Below are 19,039 nucleotides of genomic sequence, written 5' to 3'. Positions count from 1 at the left end.
AATCACCTTGCGTCCCCTGTAATGACATACAGTCTCTCTCACTGCATAATCCCCTTGCGTCCCCTGTAATGACATACAGTCTCTCTCGCTGCATAATCCCCTTGCGTCCCCTGTAATGACATGCAGTCTCTCTCACTGCATAATCCCCTTGCGTCTCCTGTAATGACGTACAGTCTCTCTCACTGCATAATCCCCTTGCGCCCCCTGTGATGACGTACAGTCACTTTCACAGCATAATTCCCTTGCGTCCCCTGTAATAACATACAGTCTCTCTCACGACATAATTCCCTGTGATGACGTACAGTCTCTCTCACAGCATAACCCCCTTGCGTCCCCTGTGATGACGTACAGTTTCTCTCACAGCATAACCCACTTGCGTCCCCCGTGATGACGTACAGTCTCTCTCACTGCATAATCCCCTTGCATTCCCTGTTATGACATAAAGTCTCCCTCACGACATAACCCCCTTGCGTCCTCTGTGATGGCGTACAGTCTCTCTCACTGCATAATCCCCTTGCATCCCCTGTAATGACATGCATCCTCTCTAACAGCATAATCCCCATTTAGTCCCCTGTAATGACATACAGTCTCTCTCATAGCATAATTCCCTGTTATGACATACAGTCTCTCTCACGACATAACCCCTTGCGTCCCCTGTGATGACGTAAAATCTCTCTCACAGCATAACCCCCTTGCGTCCCCTGTGATGACGTACAGTCTCTCTCAATGCATAATCCCCTTGCGTCCCCTGTAATGACGTGCATCCTCTCTAACAGCATAATCCCCATTTAGTCCCCTGTAATGACATACAGTCTCTCTCATAGTTAAACCCCCTGCGTCCCCTGTAATGACATACAGTCTCACTCACAGCATAATCCCCTTGCGTTCCCTGTGATTACATACAGTCTCTCTCACAGCATAATCCGCTTGCGTCATCTGTTATGACATACAGTCTCTCTCACGACAAAATCCGCTTGCGTCCCCTGTTATGACATACAGTCTATCTCACGACAAAATCCGCTTGCGTCCCCTGTAATGACATACAGTCTCGCTCACAGCATAATTCCCTTGCGTCCGCTGTAATGACATACAGTCTCTCTCACAGCATAATCCCATTGCGTTCCCTGTGATGACATACAGTCTCTTTCACATCATAATCCCCTTGCGCCCCTTGTTATGACGTACAGTCTCTTTCACAGCATAATCCCCTTGCGCCCACCTGTGATGACGTACTGTCTCTCTCACAGCATAATCCCCTTGCGCCCTCTGTAATGACGTACAGTCTATTTCACATTATAATCCCCTTGCACCCCTGTAATGACGTACCGTCTCTTTCACAGCATAACCCCCTTGCGTTCCCTGTAATGACGTACAGTCTCTTTCACAGCATAATCCCCTTGCGCCCCCTGTAATGACGTACAGTCTCTTTCACGGTATAATCCCCTTGCATTCCCTGTAATGACGTACAGTCTTTTTCACAGTTTAATCCCCTTGCGCCTCCTGTGATGACGTACAGTCTCTTTCACATCATAATCCACTTGCGCCCCTTGTGATGACGTACAGTCTCGTTCACAGCATAATCCCCTTGCACCCCCTGTGATGACGTACAGTCTCTCTCACAGCATTACCCCCTCAATTCTACTATTATGATATACATCGTCTCTTCATAACCTCCCTTGAGTCCCCTGTAATGACATATTACTTCCTCTCTCATAGTTAAATCCGCATTGAGTACTCTCGTACAGTTTTTCTTCTTGTATTGAAAACGTTTAAATTCATAATTCAATTGATAACTGCACGAGTCGCATAGTTTTCTAGCATATATTCATCCTCAGACACATACTTTCTATAAAACAATTGAACCGCGGAGTTTCATTTGATTTCAATGATAAACACGTTAACGTTTACAAATGATCCTGAATCTTTCTGATTTATTTTGTCATTTTTTGGAGACACAATAAACAAATACCGGTTATCTTTCTGATTTATTTTGTCATTTTTTGGAGACAAAATAAACAAATACCGGTTATCTTTCTGATTTATTTTGTCATTTTTTGGAGACAAAATAAACAAATACCGGTTATGTTCAAACTTAATTCGCCTGTCTAATTAGTTATTAATTAGGCTGGTATAACATTTGCAAGCTGTCCACATCTTACCCCATGTCTGTTTTCAGCATCCACAACTTTATCACATTTTTTTCTGCATTTTGGTTCATTATTAGCTTTTCACATGAAATGCGGAGAGATGACGTGGGTAGCGTACACATAGACCAACGGCCTATACATGGACTACCGGCATATATGGGCTACCGACCTACACGTTGATAACCGACCTATTCATGGACTACCGACCTATACATGGACTGCCGGCCTATACATGGACTACCGGTCATACACATGGGCCACCGGCCTTTACATGGACTACCGACCTTATGCATGGACTACCGACCCTACACATAGGCTACCGACCTATCATATGGTCTAATACATGGAATACCGACCCAACACATGGACAACCGGCCTAACATGGACTTCCGGCCCAAAACATGGAATACCGGCCTCACACATGGACTACCGGTCTAACACAGGGACTACCGGCCATTAAAAAAACACATACAAAAAGGGTGGCATAAATATTAAGCGGACGTTAAATGAAGCAAAATAAAAAAAATCTCCAAAAGTGACTATAAAACTTTTGTAGCGTTATGCAAACGTAAAGGGTCAATACTCTCCACCGGACCGGAAACTCTACCCGTGATTCGTATACTCCACAGTGAACACAAAACCCAGCCATGGCGTTGAACAACTTGTTCAATACCGAGACATTCCATGCATCATTCTCATATTGAATCCCCTTTACCCCAGTCACAGTATCACGTTTTGCCAAGTTACAGGAACGTTGTGTGACGTGGTATAACGTTGTTACAGCGTGATCAGACGTGAACTGGAACTTTTTTTACATTTTTAATCTCCTGCGTTCTTTTACATCGTACACAACATGGAAATAACGTGACGAGAACGTGGTACAGCGTGGCTGTAGCTTAGAAAAGACGTGACACAACGTGAACATACCGCGTTCCGCTGTTTTCTACGTTCTTTTGCGCCTGTTTACACGTTTTGCTGTGGTATCCTACGCCATGGCCTCGCTTCCCCCAAGAACCCCTGAACGGCATTACACGAGGTGTCAATATATAATACGTTGTATTACGTTGTGCTTCACCAGGGGTTGATTTTTGCTTAAATTATTGAAACGAGCATATAAAATATATAAAATAATACAAAACACAAATTATGTACTGAAACTCTATAATGAGTGACAGCCAAGAAGGAGCATGTTAATTTTAAAACACCCACATTTGCACAGTAAATCAACTCAGACTTACACTTGGACCATTGAACGCAGTATAACGTGACAGGAGCGTAGTAAAGACGTGACCCGTGCCTTCGGTTGCTATGTTGTATTGCTTTTCCTGACACGTTGTGCTGCGGTATGCTACGTCGCGGTCCTGCTTCACTTACTACCCCCGCTAAGTACTAAACGTCATGCTGTGCCATGATTTGAATCGTTGTAACACGTCTTATCTCGTAAGTTTTGAGCTGTGGTATGCTATGATCAAGGCGTACGATTACGGCGTACTTAAGGGACCTGAGGTAGGACTATTCGTTATTGTCATTTTACACAAGGCTGTGTTTGTAAATACAACGTTCAAAAAGGCGATAACACACCACATTGCTCTTGTAAAATAACGATACCTTATAATACAAGAAAGCAAAGTTGTACAAGCAATACAGATATCAAACAATCCGCTGACACAGTTTATGGTACAGTCTGTATCCAGGTCGGCACACGGTGTAGTCTTTACTGTGAAAGTAATATTGGACACTGCTGGCATAGAGTGTGTGTCAACAACAACCCAGGTGCAAACGGTGAAGTCACAGATTTGGAGAAGAATATGACCACGTCATCTCATGCATTCAGACCTGTGTCAGTGTAACCGTCGACTGGTTTGACATACTCATACAAGGTCGTGGTCATTGTGTTGGCCCAAACAAAGGCACCTTCCAAGCTGATGAGTGGCGGGCGGGTGTGACGGCCATGCCCCAAAAATGTTCGGGGTTGCCATGGGTTCCTGGTACCGGAGGTATTACTCGAATTGGCGGATGTACTGAGCAAGGTGCCCTATCCTCTGCTTAACCGAAATCATCAGCATTGGGCGAACAGATATTGCGACAGTGAATAACACAAGTTTAGAATATCTAGTATTTTAAATCACAACCACGCGGTCATTATTCTTTAGAAAACGTGTCCCCCTCTATGAAATTCTTACATTTTACTTCATAAATAAAAGTCGTTGTATTATGACCCGGGTGTCGCTATATTATGTTTAGTGGGGTCACGTTTGCTAATGACCGGGGGTCGTGATTATTTCAAGGCTTGCTACATTCATTTACGTGCATAAGCTACGCCTAATATATATTATATATTCATGTATATTTAGCACTTGCTCCATGGGTACGACTTATTTATCTTTTAAACTACTAAATAAATGAAACGCAACCAAACGTACGTAAGGGCCTTGGTGGCCTCAAAAAGGGCTCGTATAGACGTGGAAGGGGCTCGGCTTAACCGCCTTCGTCCCCGGTCTCCCCTCCACGTCGGAACCGCCTGCACAAGCACTACATCTGTGTTCCATGCTCTACCTCTCACACTGAAATATTAGAAAAGATAATTGGATCGCGAACAAGTTCAAACTTCTATGGTTACTTTGACTCCACAACAAAATCCAGTTATAAATGTATTTAAAAAGCCATTTCAATTATGAAACATCATACTCGATAAAATAATCATCTAACAGTCCGCACAGCAAAGGGAGTTAACGGTTACAAACATTGCGTGCAGTTTACGATGCAGTTATCTCCCATTGAATGTTTTAAGCGTAGATGAAATCACACAACCAGGTTTGAACGTTACCATCAGTCACAATTGTTCTACACCAGGACCCCGCCCCTCAAATCGTCCAAATTTACTTTTTAATACAGTATAGGAGAAAAACACGTAATATATCACGCCAAATATGCACCAATTCGGACCAAAAATTGATAAAATTAGATATGGTGAGTACCCCCGAACCCCCATTGCCAACACTTTGAACCAAACTAAGTTCGGTTTGAGACAGGGGCGTAAGACAAAATGTTACGCCCCTTAACAACGCCCTCTCTATTGTCAAATCCTGGACCCGCCCCTGCTTGTGACATGCCAAGCAATATACCAGCCAATTTTTCCACTTTTCATTTCTGCAAGAGAGTTAACTTCAGCTACACATTAACCCCTAATTGACCGAGATTCTGAGGTTAAATTCTCATGTTATCGTGTCTAGGGAATTGCTGCGGGTTGGGTAAAGATTAGGAAGAATGTATTTAATTTAGCCAAGAAAAATATTAAGAAGTATTAAGTGTTATACATAATAATTGACAAGTTAAACTTAATATAAACTTATACATATAAAAGTATATTGTTGTTTTTTAATGAGTAACATTAAACTGTTTTAAACATGTGGCAGCTGTTAATTAATATGGTACGCTTATTACAACTGTTTTATTTCGAATGTAAATGTAACCTGTATTGATTTATATGAATCTGGTCGATTAATAGGTCGAATTGTATTTAGGGGTATGCTTAACTATAAAGCGTATAGATATTGATTTTACCATGGAATATTGATTGATTTTGCATTTTATAAAAGATACGAACACTCCTTTAATTATTCATTTTAAAAGCTTTGTCGTTGTTCACTGTATCTTTTTTTTTTTTTATAAAATTCGTTAGTACAATTGAACCTCATTGGCTCGAACTCATACGGACCGGCGAAAATACCTCGAGCCTCGGAAAATTCGAGCCAAGCGGAAATGCTTACCTTCAGTATAATGAAATAATTTCGGGCCAACGAGGAATTCAAGCCAAACGAGTAAGAGCCAACGGAGTTGTACTGTTTACGTATACACCATGAAAAATAGAATCGAAACTTGAAAATATATCATATTGGTGAAACTGAACTCCGAATGTCAAATCTACTTCAATTGTGTTAACATCATCATGAACACATTCTAGGGCACTGTGATTTCATTTTCGTATAACAGATGCATCTTGAATTGTCTTCATACCTTGATCGGTGAAAGAACATATTTTGGCCGACATAAAATCATTATCCTTGAGTGACTCATTTTCTGTAAAATATTGACACACCCCCTCCGGAACCTCTAATAAATAATAAATTTCCCCACGATCGTGTCTGTAAAAAAGTATAAAACCCCGAAAAGAACCGACTATGTTCTATTGAAGTTTAAGAAAATATATTAGGTGAGCTTGTTTGGTCATTTAATGTGTGCGCTTTAAATCTTAGTAATACAGCTGGTAATGCTGCAGTTTTTGCTGTTCATACTACCACTACTGTTTCTGCTATTGCCACTGTCATCACCACCGCAACAACACCACCGACACCACCACCACCACCACCACCACCACCACCACCACCGATATTGTGTGACGTTGCTTTCCCTAAAACCACTGACGCTGCTGTTGATACAGTTGTTAATTGTTGCCACTTCTACAGCTTCAGCTATGACTCCAACTACTAACTATCAAGTAACTATTTGTACTGCTGTTAATCTCGCGATAATCAACTATAAGTAGTTGTGGACACAGGCGCTCGCCATTCGTCGTTTCATTTAGGATTCAACCATTGTCAGACTGGACACAGGCGCTCGCCCTTCGTCGTTTCATTAAGGATTCAACCATTGTCAGACCGGACACAGGCGCTCGCCATTCGTCGTTTCATTTAGGATTCAACCATTGTCAGACTGGACACAGGCGCTCGCCCTTCGTCGTTTCATTCAGGATTCACCCATTGTCAGACCGGACACAGGCGCTCGCCCTTCGTCGTTTCATTCAGGATTCAACCATTGTCAGACCGGATACATGTGCTCATTCAAGATTCGAACATTGTCAGACCGGACACAGGCGCTCGCCCTTCGTCGTTTCATTCAGGATTCACCCATTGTCAGACCGGACACAGGTGCTCGCCCTTCGTCGTTTCATGCAGGATTCACCCATTGTCAGACCGGACACAGGCGCTCGCCATTCGTCGTTTCATTCAGGATTCACCCATTGTCAGATCGGACACAGGCGCTCGCCCTTCGTCGTTTCATTCAGGATTCACCCATTGGCAGACCGGACACAGGCGCTCGCCCTTCGTCGTTATATTCAGGATGCAAAACGTTGCCTTTGTCAACACACCATGACTTTCACACGCATTTTGGACAGAGCGTTACAAATCGTACTCTTTGTTTATAACCGTAGTTTGTAGGGTACGAGTCTCAACGTACATAATACTAACTAACAGACATACTACTAACGAACACACTAAATAACAGATGTTGCCAGACGTTGACGTCACGAATGCAGGATACTCCGTCATTCCAAACATTCTAAATATTGTGTTGTTGTTGTTGTTGTTGTTGTTGTCAAATCATTAAAGCTGCACTCTCACAGATATACCGTTTTTACAACTTTTTTGTCTTGGAAAGAGCAAAGTTTTGCGTAAATATCTGCAAAACAATGATAACAGATTGCTGACAAAAGATCAGATCGCAGATTTTCATATTTCCGTTCGAAAATTAATGTTTTATGGCTTAAACCGTTATAAACGGTTTAAGAAAAATGCATAAAACATCAATTTTTGAACTAAAATATAAAAATCTGCGATCTAATATTTTGTCAGCAGTCTTATATAACTGGTTCCATGCATATTCGCAAAAATTGGCTCGTTGTTCAATTTGTGAGAGTGCAGCTTTAAGGTGACCTGATTGTCGTCAGTGAATCTAATAACGCGTATTTCAATTTTCACTATGTTGCGTCATTAGCAAAGAAAGTCATACAATTTCGACATTTGGTGAAGGAGTTTTTTTTACAAAGAATCTCCTATTAATGTGATATAATATACGTTAAAATGGACCTAAAAATATAGTTTTCAGCTACATACCAAGTCACAGATTTTTGGTCGTATATATATATATATATACTCATTTTTTATGAAACTATGTCACGAACAGAATCAATGTCGTATCCAAGAAATGACCTCGTCTTCCAGGACGGCGTCAAATAACATAATCGGAAAGTACCGTAAATACAACATGCTACTGATGTCGCACAATCAGTGGGTAATCTTAGGTCATAACAGGTCTGACACAACGGTACGTTATTTCTAAATGAAACGACATAAGAAATGAAACAAATATAACTATACAGTCATGACTATAGGCTTGCACAATCATTACACAAATATGTAGATGGACCCCCTCCCCCCGTCCCCTCCCCTCTACCGCGGTGATGCATCCACACAATCGTTACACAAATATGTAGATGGACCCCCCCCCCCCCCGGTCCCCTCCCCTCTTCCGCGGTGATGCATCCACACAATCGTTACACAAATATGTAGATGGACCCCCTCCCCTCCCCTGTCCCCTCTCCTCTACCGCCGTGATGCATCCACACAATCGTTACACAAATATGTAGATGGACCCCCTCCCCTGTCCCCTCCCCTCTACCGCCGTGATGCATCCACATTTACGAGGACGCCGTGCTTCTCAAATGTTGCCACCAAAGTTTTGTACGACCGGATCTTTACGAAAAGCTTCGCCGGATTCTGATGCCGCAACATTTATTAAGCCTGCTTGACATCGATGAAAAAAGATACATAGTTTGTTTCTGGTAAAAAATACAGTTCGTCCTAGCATACAGGCTGTCGGTGGGACACTGTAATGCATATAGTTCGTGGCGACCTTTAATTGGTGATATATGATTCATATAGTTTACGCGGCGGCCTTGTGCCTCCATGTCTGTCTGTATGTGTCACTGTTTCAGCACTATTCGTATTTCAAAAATCAATCTTACATGTACTGCCGGTATGCAAATTTAGTTAGAAACATTTTTCCATTCATGGCCATGTTTTCGCACCTTTCATTGTGATGGACAACAGTGCTACAGTAAAGCATTGTTATTATAATAATGCATTTATTTATAGAAAATTGTATAATAATATAAATAGACTGAATAGACAATAAACGGAAGCAGAAAAATAATACTAAATCGCTTAAATATGGCAATTAACACATTTTTGAAAAATTGTCATTCCAGAATAGTGCTATTAAAATATGGTATTATTACATGTAGGGTTTTTTCGTGCCACTGTTAGAATTTATAAAAATAACATTTCCACGGTAAGTGTAATATAAATTTGCCATATAAACCTCCAAGTTTTGTATTATGCCAATACCCCAGGGTTTCAAATCTTGGATGAATTTGAACGGGAACTAGCGGTGCTGGTTCCCGACCCGGCTCTCAGAGCCACCGCTCGTACGTGTGGTCGTGCATGGTACGAGATCTGTCTCCTCTCTTCTGTCTTTCCCACTGGCTCTAAGAGCCACCATCGTACATGCGTATGTGGTCGCGCATGCTACGAGATCTGACCTTTCTTTTTTTCTCGACATTCTTTAATTCTTTCTCATTTCTGCCTCCCTTCCAAACACTGACTCTTTCTCTTGTACTTATCCTTTTCTTCTGTCTTAACCACCTCTCTCCACTCTTATTTCTCTTCAACCTATCCTCAACTTCGTTCCCCCTCTTCTGTCCTTCCTCTCCTCTCTCTTCCCCTTATACTCCCCTCTTCTACCCTTAAACTCCCCACTCTCTTCCCCCTCTTTTACCCTTTAACTCCCCTCTCTTCTCTTCTCCCCCTCTTCTACTCCCCCTCTTCTACCCCCTCTTTTCTCCCCCCCTCTTATACCCTCTTTCTTCCCCTCTTCTACCCCCTCTTTCTCCCCCTGTTTTACCCCCTTCTCTTCTCCCCCTCTTCTTCCCCTCTCTCTTCCCATCTTCTACCCCTCTCTTCTCCCCCCTGTTCTACCCCTCTCTCTTCCTCTCTTCTTCCCCCTGTTCTACCCCTCTCTTCTCCCCCTCTTCTACCCTCTTTCTTCCCCTCTTCTTCCCCCCTTTAAATGTAAAACAAATGAAACGATCATACACAAAATATACAACAACACTAACAGATCATGAGACGAATTATAAACATAAATAAATGCATGCACTAATTCATGCTCGTGATATATTTCCTGAACATGTTTCATGATGTTAAAACTATATATTTATATATTGCATTTTGTTATAAATAATAACACGTCTTACAGCCCGTGTCTAAATTACTCTTCTATTAACGCACGCTTTTTCTGATTCTGCATCACACAAAAACTGCATAATACTTCCTCGCCCAACATAAAAGGTGTTTAAACATAGAAAAATCGGCCTTATAGTGCCCATGTAAGTGCACTTACCGTCGAAAATAAAACATATGCAAATATTCAACGAAAAATAGCTAAAATGGGTACAAGAAAATTGCACTTTGAATACAAAAAACACAGTTTCAAGTCACACATTTTCTATTTTCACTTTGTAAACAACTAATCGCTCAGCTTATACATTTAATAACTTTTTTTGTTAATGCCTCTAGAAAGATAGGTTTAAAAACTGAGAGAAGCTTACACGTGTGGCCTCCGGGTAGGCGTATTAATATTGCGAGAAAAGTGATAACACTTACATACCAGGTGAAAATATCCCAAAACACCAAAATATCTTCCAACACCGCCATTTTATTCCGCTTCACACAATTCTCTCACATAAAATTCGGCAAACACAAAACACGTTGGACCCCCTGACTTTGGTATTAGTATCTGTCGATAGAAAACGAAAGTACAACTATCAAATCGAACAGGAGAGAAACAGTAAAAGAAGTTAATAACATGATTCTAATATAAATCGTACCAACTAGACTAGTAAGTATGTTAGATATATGAATAAAGACAACCAGTAATCTTATTCAAGAGGCAATTACCATAACATTAGTATGAACTAACTTAATTACAAGATTTTAACAATAATATTTCACATTGTTATAGCTAACACACATACATAAAAATCCTAGGAGCTTTATCGAACGTATACACACACTTGTTCTTTAGTACTACTTGCTTAAGGCATGATAGAAAAATTTGCGTATTTCTAAAAGCCGGGAACCATTTACATCGCTTGTAAAGTATCTGCTTGACCTAATTCTTAGTTAAACTTTATCAAGTTTGAACTATCGCTCGGAGTTCTGGGTGTATCTGTATTTACAAGTCTCTCATTAGACAAACTAGAGCACGAAGAAATATGCTGCACGTCCATATCAGCTGAATGCAGATGACAAATATGACAGTGAGTACAGTGTCCGGCATGGCGGGTCTGGGGTCTACGAGGAAGCGGAAGGTAGATATTGCGTGACAAATGTCCTCGCTATACCTCGCAGTTGCGCTGATTACCGACGGATGAACGTGGCTATGGAAGCGTCTGAAGCGTAGATATTCAGGTCGCCGATTACACCCGTGCTCCACTGGTTGCTAAAGGAATTAATTGATGGCTAACCGAACTAATCGTTTCCACCGAAACCGTGTTGACCATGTCGCGAGTGAAAAACAATTGCAGTCTGTAATCGAGAATTTGTTTGACTAGATGTGATGCGTTAAGTGTGAAACGTTAATGAAAAAAAAAAACAACATAACTTTTTGTAGTTCAATTTCAATATAATTGAGTGCCGCTCTAACAAACTTTTACTTATTGTTCTCGTGATAAGGTTTCGGCACATCTGAGCCGCTAGATGGCAATGCTCGCCCCATTTTCGTACATGCATACAACAACAGTGTTTGTTCGTACTCGTAGCGCAGCTTTGTTTGGTGAAATCAGTGTGATGTCTTCCGCGAGAGTTGGATTTCCGGTGTTTGTGGTTCCTATGGAAGATCTGTGGAGTTTTCTAGCAGCAGCCCGTATTCATCCCTGGTAATGACGTCGACAGTACGCCGTGTACTAGTCCTTCGTTATTTAGATCAGTATAACAGTTTATCATTAACCTCTTACCGCCGATTCCGTATATTTTAGATACAATCGAAAACTGTCCAAGATTTGTGATAAAAACGTTGTGTAAGATGAGACCTGAAAATATAAATTAATTAAAAAGCCACTATATACTAGTACTAGTTTGCTGGAAATCTGGGAGGACATTGCAGCAAAAGATGTTTAATATAATCAATGTGAGAAATGTCAATTTGTGTTTAAGTCTCGGAGAAAACGAACTATTTTTTCTTCTTCAGAAAATGTGTAGAATTGCAAAATTAACGTCCCTATGTTGAAATAAACTAAAGTTTCAATAACTTTTCAAATACGAACTATTTTTGCACGTATTTTGAATGGTTTGAGGTTCGACACGGTTGTTGCCATGTGACACCGTTGTTGCCATGTTACACAGTTGTTGCCATGTGACACCGTCATTGCAATGTGTCACGGTTGTTGCAATCTGTCACAGTTGTTGCCATGTGACACCGTCGGTGGCATGTGTCATGGTTGTTGCCATGTGACACCGTTGTTGCCATGTTACACAGTTGTTGCCATGTGACACCGTCATTGCAATGTGTCACAGTTGTTGCCATCTGTCACAGTTGTTGCCATGTGACACCGTCGTTGGCATGTGTCATGGTTGTTGCCATGTGTCACAGTTGTTGCCATGTGTCACGGTTGTTGCCATGTGTCACCGTTGTTGCCATGTGCTACGGTTGTTGCTATGTGTCACAGTTGTTGCTACGTGTCACAGTGGTTGCCAAGTGACACCGATGCTGCTTTCACGGTTGTTGCCACGTGTCAGAGTTGTTGTTGTTACAGTTGTTGCCAGGTGCTACAGTTGTTGTCATGTGTCATCTTTGCTGCTTTCAAGCTTGTTGCTGTCAATGTTGTTGCCACGGGTCACAGTTGTTTCCCCGCATCACAATTGTTTCTCCCAACCACAGTTGTTGCTCCGAGTCACAAATTTAGCTCAGTGTATTAACTGTTGCTCCGAGTCACAGTTGAAACTCCGTGTCACAGAGTTGTTGACGTCGTTTTGACGTCGTTGTGAAAACACTTAAATGATGTCAAAGGCTTTAACTTTGACTTCACTCAATATAGCAGTATCAAATGTGTTAATAAAGGACAATGACACTATGTGTATCAATACCCAATATCCTGATGGAATTCGCCTGTACCCGCTGACGATGCTCTTCATCATGTCACTCATCTGTTTACAAGTGTATATCTCTTTGGTTCAGTGTTGTACTATTTGTGGTGTTTACACCATTAACTACACAGACAACCTTCACAGGAACCGTGCTTTCATGGCAGAGGTAAAATTTAGAATAAGGTTTTGACCTACCATAGCTTCCAAATTTATATTACCAAATTGAATATGACATGTTTTAAGCTCTTGGCCTTTACTGTGTATTGTTGAAGGGGCTGTACTCCGTATGATAAAATAGCGGAAAAAAAGAGAAAATTGTCGAACTCTGACATAAACTTGGCATCGATGTGTGCAATGCATTCGACCCGGTCTCCGGCACATTTTTTTTACATTTTGGTACTTTATTTACAATTATGATATCAAAGCGTAACACATTCTATTAGATACTTGTCCTGAGATTCGTTTGGTGCCAATCTGGTGTACAGTCCCTTTATTGTACTAATGTGAACAGGGAAACTGATGTTACGTTATGTCCTTATTTTCTACGTTATATGAAGAACGCGCAACTGCTGCTGTCGAGCGTGAGCGGTCGTGACGGGTCTCAGGAAACGCCGCTACGCCACGCTACAGATTGAGACAACATCCGACGTCGGGGCTGGCGTAATGATGTATACCATTACATGAGGTGGGGGCGGGGTTCCATAACGTCTTGGAGTTAACCTATCCTCATTAAATGTTATTGTGGTAACGACACAAGAGCCTGTAATAATGCTTTGAAAAGCACTGCGTCCAGTTTCTTCCCTAATAAAATGTACATCAATTAAAGGTATGATATATTAGAAATGCTTAATCCGTCAAAATTGAATATTTAGTAAGACTACTTTAAAGGGGCTGTACTCCGTCTGATAAAATAGCGAAAAAAAGAAGAAAATTGTCGAAAACTGACATAAACTTGGCATCGATGTGTACAATGCATTAAAACTTACTAACTGAGGTACCACAAGTTTACAATTTATTTATGTTTAGCAGTTATTTCGTATTTTCCATTAAAAAGATTACTGGGTATGTCTACCAGGTAGAATTCATTCCTTATGCGTGATTGGCTAGTCGGTGTTATCACGTGATATTACCGAGGTAGGTGTATAGCTTAATTATGTCATCCAATAAGAATAAGCCGTCGTAGCTCAGTGGATACGACGCTGAACTGCAATTTTGGTGACACGGGTAAGAACCCGGTTTTACATTTTTATTACAAGTATGATATCAAAGTGTAACACATTCTATTAGATAATTGTCCCGAGATTCGTTACAGAAACTTTTTTATTGCCAATCTGGTGTACAGTCCCTTTAAGAATTGTATATTTAAAAACAAGTGACATCGAGATAAAAAAAAAACAACATTATTCATTATTGCAAATAAAACATGCGGCGTACTCATTTTACACAGAAGACACATGGAAGTAAAGTATTTCTACGAACAAGTGCTTATTATTAAGGGTTTTCCATGTCTTGGATTGTCAGAACGTCTCCCAATGCACCAACGTGACTGTCGTCTGCAATCTATTAGACCGATTCTGAGGTAAAATAATCCAAATTCGCATAACTCGCAAATCACCAAATTGCTGCACACTACATAATAATATATAAAATGCATATATTTTAAAGATCTGCAAAAAATAGAACACGAGAAGCGGGCGCGGTCAGAACGAGGCCATTTAATTACTTGGAAACTGACGTTCTCACATTACCAATGTTTCAGTTCTTGCTTACAAATGTGAATTACATGTACATGTAAGCTAAATATGGTTCATTGATATCGAATGGAGAAATTTGAAAAAAGTGCAAGTCTCATCATACAATAAGAAGTGGTTTTGAAGAACCTCTTTTCGATCATTCTTGAAAACACAAAAATCCTCTTGCATATTTTCTGCAAACCGTCTAAATATACCTGGGGCCGTATTCATAAAGCATCTTATGCCATTTCCTAACTTAAGTCAATTACTTAAAACTTTCATAGTCAAATGAAAAGAAAAGTATGTGTGTTTTCAATAATGTCAATGAAAGTAGTGTATTTTGGAAATTATCCATTTTTTTTATTTCATACTACTAAAGAGATACTAAAATTAGGAAAGTAACTTAAGTAAGGAAATGCCTTTTATAAATACAGCCCAAGGTACTCAATGGAAAATTAAAGTTGTAGGATTGTTGTCTATGTTATCTTTAGATGAATTTAAGAATGGTGGCTGATTTCTGCCAATTTGTATGTTTGCCAAATTGCTGACCGGAAATATGCCAAGTGACGGGGCGAAAATATGTTGTTTTTTTGTTACGAATGTATTAAGGCAGTGGAGCAAATGGACAAAGGCCAAATCACGAAAGTATGAAGGCGGGGGGGGGGGGGGGGGGGCGAAGGGACAAAGGCCAAGTCACAAACGTATGAAGGCGGGAGAGCGACGGGACAAAGGCCAATTCACGAAAGAATGAAGGCGTTGGAGCGCGAAGGGACACAGACCAAGTCACGAATGTGTGTAGGCGCGGATGCGTAGGGACAAAGGCCAAATCACGAACGTATGAAGGCGGGGAGCGAAGGGACAAAGGCCAAGTCACGAATGTGTGAAAGCGGGGATGCGAAGGGACAAAGGCCAAATCACGAAAGTATGAAGGCGGGGGAGCGAAGGGACAAAGGCCAAGTCACGAATGTGTGAAGGCGGGGATGCGAAGGGACAAAGGCGAAGTCACGAATGTGTGAAGGCGGGGATGCGAAGGGACAAAGGCTAAATCACGAAAGTACGAAGGCGGGGGATGCGAAGGGACAAAGGCCAAGTCACGAATCTGTGAAGGCGGGGATGCGAAAGGACAAAGGCCAAGTCACGAAGCTATGAAGACGGGCAGCGAAGGGACGAAGGCGAAGTCACGAATGTGTGAAGGCGGGGGAGCGAAGGGACAAATGCCAAGTCACGAATGTGTGAAGGCGGGGATGCGAAGGGTCAAAGGCCAAATCACGAAAGTATGAAGGCGAGGGAGCGAAGGGACAAAGGCCAAGTCACGAATGTGTGAAGGCGGGGATGCAAAGGGACAAAGGCGAAGTCACGAATGTGTGAAGGCGGGGATGCGAAGGGACAAAGGCTAAATCACGAAAGTATGAAAGCGGGGGAGCGAAGGGACAAAGGCCAAGTCACGAATGTATGAAGGCGGGGATGCGAAGGGACAAAGGCCTAGTCACGAAGCTATGAAGACGGGGAGCGAAGGGACGAAGGCGAAGTCACGAATGTGTGAAGGCGGGGATGCGAAGGGACAAAGGCCAAATCACGAAAGTATGAAGGCGGGGGAGCGAAGGGACAAAGGCCAAGTCATGAATGTGTGAAGGCGGGGATGCGAAGGGACAAAGGCCAAGTCACGAAGCTATGAAGACGGGGACCGAAGGGACGAAGGCGAAGTCACGAAAGTATGAACCTGCCGTCTGACAATTCCTGTGGGATAAGTCCACTCAGCAGTAGCTCCCACAATAGCTAGTGAATAGTCACTCTTAAAGTTTGCCTAACTTCCAGTAAGACGCCCTATTGATGTTAATTTATTTACAGCATGAATATATTCCCAACTCAACTCAACTTATCTGTATTTTCACCACACGTGGTGGTATTCATATTACATACCAATAATAATTATAAATATAATTGACAACACGGTTCAAAATAGGCAGATTAGCGTTTCACTTTGGCAATGAATACAATTCTATAATGCAAAAAAACATACGTCGCAGACATGCTTTAAAAACAAAGCTTTGTATCTTAGACACTCAGACACTTATATACACACATATAAGAAAGAGTCAGCCGATAGTCAGGAACTATGAGTTCTGTGCCAAGAAGTGCGAGGAAGAATGTGTATCCTTCCATTGGTACATTTCATTGGGAAGGTTGAAGTCATGTTCTGTGATGTCAACGATAAAACACCACCATCATGTATACTGCAATCATAAACTCTGTATATGTATATGTTATAACGGCATTGTCATAGTCGTTACATCGTTGAAGACAGTTCGTTGGTATTTTGCATCAGAGCTTAGCATTTAACATTCGGGTGCGAATGTGTCAAAAATACAATACACTGTTGCTTTGGAAAAATGGTTCTTATGACTTATTTTCGATGCAAAGCATCAAAGACGCCTCGAATATATTTAAAACATGACTTAAAGGAAGCAGATGCAGTTAACCTGCCAGCCGAGTTTGGGGTACCTTGGTACAAGCATTCCTCAGTTATTGAACAAAGTCGGATTTTCAAGGTCGATTAACCTAAGCGTTTGTCAATTGTCGATAGGAAAATGCGTATTTTTTCAGCTTGCGGTCTCAACGACCTTGACCTTTGACCCACTAACCTCAAAAGCAAAAGTGTTCATTTGCTGGTCATGACAAACCCGCCTACAAAGTTTGAGTTCCCTGGGACATAAAGTTCTTCAGATATTGATCAGAAATCGATTTTCATTATCAGGTCACCATCAACTTGACCTTTGATCGACTCACCTAAAAATGAATACAGTGTATTTGCTGGTTATGATCAATAATACTACTAAGTTTAAGATCCCTGGTCCAAAGCGTTATTTGGGGATTGATTGTTAACCGATTTTCAACTGAAGGTCACCAAGACAATGACCTCTGACCTACTGACCTCAGAACCAATAGAGATTATATAGTCCCTGCTCAAAATGCAAATCTGAAATGGATCTTAACTGTTTGTAAGATGATTAAGAATGATGAACAGTGTAGATCTAGCTCTATCCGTAGTTTATTCATGGTGCGCCATATTTATATTATGTTGTGTCATTTCAGTTTGGAGGGCAGACCGAGGTTCAGCAGAGTGTTGGGCACATTGGTTAATACAGCAGTAATACAGCATGGACAAAACTTTCAACCTTCGCAACATCATAACCTACAGGCAACCGTCATCTCCGACAATGTTGTGGGCATGCAAACAAGACGCGCTCTTTCTCAGCGGTATTGGGAAATGCACCCAGTGTCATTGGGGGCGCCAACACCACGATGTATGCGTATGTCAGACCAGGCCACATAGTCACCGGTACCACTGCCACAGGTCACCATGCCAGTGGTTATGCGGCCACAACCCATTCATCTGTGGCCTTACCGTTTATATCATAGTTACACAGTGTGGGGACCTCCAACATGTGCAAAGTTCAGCATCAACTTCACCGTTTACTGACCTAAACAAGATCACCGGTGATAATTAATAGAAGACACATCTGGTAGCAATAGTCCGAAGTGACCCGGCTGTATTTTATGTTACGACGCCAGATGCCTATGTGATGCAAAACCTATACAATTGTATTCGAAGTACTTTCAAAATTGAATGAATTTGTGGTTATAATTTTGCATTCACTATTTCCATTGTTCCATTGTTTAAAAAAAACAAACAACAACGACATTTTTCATTTTTTATAATTTCCAATTTATTGACAAAATTTCTTGAAATAATGTTTATTTTATACCATTTTTTTTCATTTTTCTGCTGTAGATATGTACTTTCAAATATTTGACACTGATATTAGAAGTCCAAAGATACTTTAATGCTTAGCTATTTAATTATTATTCGAGAGGAATATATTACCTTCATATAAGCTTGTCTGCTCAGGGAAAAACACCAAGAAAATTCTTAATCTCAATCTCAACCCATTTTACCTTATGACGTCATACAACGGATGGTTCAAGATACTATATTGTTATAGACTTTGTTGATTAAAAGCGTTGGCTAATATATTCCAATGGAAAAAGTATACTACCGCCCAAAATGCTATTGTGTACAACCCATTGTTTTTATCAAAGTATATTTTTTTCCTCTTGAATGATTTTTCTTGTACATATGGCCTAAGGGTTATGGTAAAACCAATCAATGAGA

This window comes from Mya arenaria, chromosome 9 (assembly GCF_026914265.1).
Source record: "Mya arenaria isolate MELC-2E11 chromosome 9, ASM2691426v1".
Classification (NCBI taxonomy): domain Eukaryota; kingdom Metazoa; phylum Mollusca; class Bivalvia; order Myida; family Myidae; genus Mya; species Mya arenaria.
This window is presented reverse-complemented; position numbering follows the sequence as displayed.